A 5,243-nucleotide genomic window follows, 5' to 3' on the forward strand; every position below is an offset into this window, starting at 1 on the left:
TATAACATTTTCGGTATCTTCCCCTTATGGTTGAACTCGTTATTTGAGGTATTTTTTTCTGCTGCAATGTCGGTTTAAACTTTCTACATAACAAGAAAATAGAGGAATGGCAGGAGATATTCTGAAATCATTTGACAACTCGCAATCTCTCTCTACATACTCTATATGAACAAAAGTATGTTTACACACTTCCTAATTAATACGTTTGTATATTTCAGCCATATCCACTGCTAACAGGCTTATAAAATCAAGCACGGTGGCATATCCTCTCAATAGACAAACATTGGCAATAGAATGGGTCATAATAAAGAGCTCTGTGACTTTAAATGTGGCAGTGTATTAGGACGTCACCTTTGCCACAATTCAGTTTGTAAAATTTCTGCCCACCGCCCGCTGTAAGTGCTGTTATTGTGAAGCGGTGGTGTCTAGGAGTGACAAAAGCTTAGCAACTAAGCGGTGGACCACGTACATTCACAGAGCACGTGCTGAAGCACCCAGTTGATAAATATTCTGTCCACCTTTTCAATACCCACCCTTTATGCTCCTCCCTTTCTCTTTATTTCTCTCTCTCTCTCTCTAAAACCATCTCTTCTTTCTTTTTATCGCTCTTCTTTGTTCCTACTGTAATTTCCCTATCTCACTATGACTCTTGCACTCTTTTATTTCTCTCCCCTTTCTTTTTATCTTTGTGATCTTTACCCCCCTCTTCCCCATTTTTGCTTTACCTTACCCATTTACCCTTTCTGTCTCCTCTTTCTCTTTTATCTCTCCTCTTTGTCCCCATTTATTCTGCTTCCCTCCCCCATTTCTCAATCCCTCTTTCTCTCTCTTTTATCCTCCTGTCTCTTTATGGCTCTTCTTTGTTCCTACTTCTATCATGTATCTCTCCCCTTTTCTTTAACCCCATTCTCACTATCTCTCTTGCACTTTATCTTTTATTTCTCTCTCCCCTTTCTTTTTATCTTTATTCTCTTTATCTCCCCTCTTTTGTTTTTATTCCTCCTCTATCCCCTCTTTTGCTGTACCTTACCCTTTCTTGGTATCTCTCCCACATTTCTCAATCCCTCCTTTCTCTTTATCTCTCTCCTTTGTCCCACCTGTCCAGATTTTCTCCCCTTTCTCTCCATCTGTCTTCTCATTATTCTGTCCATCTTTATTCTGTCTCATTATCTTCCCCTTCTTTCTGTATCTCTCCTCCTCATTATCCCTCATATATATATTTCTCTTTAAAATAGATAGTGATAACATGGAGAGATATACTATCTATCTCTCCCCATCTCTTACCTTTCTGAAGTCCTGTGGAGGGAGCACAAGGTCTGTTCTTACAGGCCTCTGTTTCAGTGCTCAATCCCACTGTGCGTGAGTGCTGTGATATGATGTCATATCCTGGTGCTCAGCATCAATTGCGAGGGAGCAGAGAAACAGAGGCCTGTATGAACAGACCTTGTGCTCCCTTTATTTTGGGTTGGTTAGAGGGAGATCCATGATCTCCCTTACTGGCCCTGCTTTGCCAGTGACAGGCAGTCCAGTTTGCTTCTAGAAAGAGCTGTACCAGTGTGGAACACCGGTGTCCTGCTGCCTGTTCTCCCCAGCCAGCACCTCTGGCAGAGGTGCAGAGTATGCCCCCTCTGGGGTGTTGCGCTCTAAAGCCAGCCCTGGTTGCTGAAGACTTAATGCTACATTGAAGACTACATTGTGCTTATAATGCATAAGCATTTATTATCTGCCAGATAACCTACCCCTTAGATGTTGCTGCTAAATCCAGTATTGTCACGGAAGAAACATGGCTAGCAGTACAATCTGAAATCTCACCACAACCCTGCGCAACTATGACTAACAAGGCCCCGTAGTTATTACATGTCGTCATTATGCAAGAAGGCAGAAATTGGAGCATGAAAAAGTAGAATTGTCTGATGATGATCCAGTGAAAAGCCAAGATGCCCCAAAGTGGTAGGATCACATTCTGGCACCACCTCGTGTGTGCAGTGATGTACCTAAGGAAGGTGGGGAAGGAGTCTGCCTAAGTGCTACTCATTAAGGGGGGGACCCCCTCCAGAGAAAAAAGTTAATTTAGCAAATAACTATGTCTCTGAATGGGGGCACCCCTTCATATAAATTATACCTGGCACAAATGCATGTTCAGGACAAAATGAGGCCCACTGTGATGCTCATTGCTCAAAAAGCTGTCCCCCTGCCTCAAAACTGGGGGGGGGGGATCTCCCTCACTGAAACACTGGGAAGCAATGCCATATCCCGGTGCTATGCAGTGAGGACTCTTGCAGACAGTTGCGCGACCCTGATTATAAGATGATCCCCCCCCCCAATTGGAATATTAATTTAGGAAAAAAATAAAGCCTGAATATAAGACTACCCTATAAGAAAAATGTTTTACTAGTAAATATTAATTCACAGGTAAACTTCATATTTAATAAAAACTATGATTGAGATATTTTTTTTGTTTTTATTTCCTTTTATTTGCCAACCTGCCACCAGTTATGCACATATGCCCCCAGATATGCCTTATACCCCCTATATGCCACTCTGCCTCCCAGATATGCCTCATGACCCCCTATTTGCCAATCTGCCCCCCAGATATGCCTTATACCCCCTATATGCCATTCTGCTCCCAGATATGGTTTTTTTTTAACACCCCTATATGTCACTCTGCCCATATAGCAAATACGGTGTATATATCCTAATTGGCCCTTTTTTAAAAACAAATTGGAACATATTTGGGCACTTTTGTGGGCAGAGGTGATCATAAGCTGGCTTTGGAGATCAGAGGAGCCCTCCTGACCTGCAGCTGTCACACTGCCGCCTCATGACCCATTATACCGGTGTTATGACATCTTAATACAATTCCTCTCTTCAACAGAACGCAAGGTGGATGGAAGCTCCTCCCCACCCTAGAGAGGTTGGCATGCCATTCTTACTGGGGAAGCATATACTAGTATAAAAGAAAATTTTACTAACCCAGTTAAATGTGTCCCTGTTTGTAATTGTATATTTATGTAAATGGAATAAAAGTTTGTAGATATTAAAACTTTTCTTTGCGTTTCTGAATGTGAGATGCCTGAAGCCTTGTTCTAGATATCATTACAGCATACACTTTAGGAGCTATGCCGCATTGCTCATCTGAAATTTGAAACTATAATCTATGCACACTAATGATAATGAAAGATGATTGTTAATTACCAAATATGTAAAACCGTTTTATAGTGAATTAGATCCCGAGGCAGATAAAAACCTATCATGAGCTGCTAGAATTTAACTTAAAATGTGTTTTTTATAGCTTCTGTTTATTAGAAATCATTTTAACTCCGCTACATTTTAACCTGCTTTCAGAAAAAGGGGAAGAAAGGATTGTGGTTATTCGTATGCTAATTCCATTGGTGTATTAATGATTTATTGAATTTCCTCTTTATGTCCCAGGTTAAGTTTTAGATTATCATCAAAAATCCAGATAGAAACAGGTTTCTGCAGACTGCTCTGCAGTTTGGGGGTAACCATCAAAATAACAAATAACCATATCAGATATAGAATTATATCTTTATCTCATCTATAGTAACATGAACGTATAGTAAAATGAACGTAACTTTTAACTAACTACTAAAGACACATGAAGATGCCTGTACAATAGAGAAATATTTGTTTTCCACATGAGTCCTCAAACTAATTTGAATTTACAAATCATGCATATAGAATTAACATTAAACAATTAATGAATAATTTAAGTTACTTATAAATAATATAGAATATATTACTCTATCCACCATCCAGATAGACATTTTTTCTTTCTCAAAGTCTAAACATAACATAACTATTTTCCCACTGTGTTGCCTACTGTCTGTAAATAAATCATCTATTGATTATTAAAGATTAAAATACATATTTTTTAAATATTGTGGTTTTCTTTTTTAAAATGGTTCTTGCTTTTGCTAGCTTTGTTATTTTAGCCTAATCTACTACACAAGTATACACATCCGTGCTCACACACAAACACATCAATGCTTGCACACACACACTTCTCTGTGCGAACAGCCTTACGTTTAACCCTGGGGTCTCATGGCAAAACATGATGTGACCCAGCTCTTTTCCTGGCTCCCTGGTACAGCCTAAAATTATTTACAATAGGCTGGTCTGACCAGGGCCGGCTTGGACCAGGTCAATCCATGCCTTTATGAACAATTTCAGACTGTCCCGGGGGAAGGATTGTGGCACCCCCTTGTTGAGTGACACCAAGCGGAGATCGCCAGCGCGCTTCAAGAGGGAGACGGGAGACAGATGTCAGTATAAACAGACCTTACATAGAGAGAGATCTATGATTTACCCAACCAGCCCATAGACCCACATTGAGACTCAGTATTCTTAGCAGCCGTGGTTATTTCCTAAGCTACTAATTTCCCTGAAGCCCATTTTTCAAACTTGAGACCTCCCAAAATGTCAGTATCTGTACCTGAAAACAGGATGTTTGTGTATTGTTAAACAAACAATATTTTTTTTTCTACAGGCTGCTTGCCTGTGAGTAACACATCAGAAACAAAGTGTTGCAAACATATCGAGCATGTATGTGGGTTTCCACTCTCAGGATTTTATATTACATAATAAATATACAGTATTAGCAGTAGACAAATACCTACCTCATCACTCCACAGAGAAGTGTATTTATAACAGAACCCCTAACACTTATCTCTGCAGCTGCTGCTCATTCTACTGAGCCCCAGAACACAACATATTGTGGTCCTTCCCTCAGCAGGTACAATATGCAATGGAGACCATGCTGACCCTCAAGAGGTCTCCATAGTGTAAACTCACACCTATGAACCCCATTGTTCATACTTTAGACACAAGTACATTAATGCTGAGGAAGCAAGTGTGGGTACTTTTCATCACTCCAGGCAGCATTCAGGTTGGCTGGACCTGGACATGCCAGTTAGTTGGCCAGCAGCATCTTGTACTTGAGGCTTAAAAGATATCCCAGACAGTTGCCAATGGCTGCTATAAAGCAGAAAGTGTCTTAATTGCTAGGAGCTGCAATGACACAGCTCCTTGTTTACACAGCATCTGCACTACCAGCCAACTTTGACCCAATGCACAACTTTACCCAAGACTCTAGTTCTAGTTCACAAACCTGCCTTAAGTCAACATCTGAGCATCTAACACAAAGTGATGCTTAGGCAGGCTTACTGTACTATACAGAGTCATGTACCTCAACAACTGCTATCAATATTGATGCATGTGCA

This window comes from Sceloporus occidentalis, unplaced genomic scaffold (genome assembly GCF_023333645.1).
Source record: "Sceloporus occidentalis isolate IW3139 unplaced genomic scaffold, rSceOcc1.0.p SCAF_28, whole genome shotgun sequence".
Lineage (NCBI taxonomy): Eukaryota > Metazoa > Chordata > Lepidosauria > Squamata > Phrynosomatidae > Sceloporus > Sceloporus occidentalis.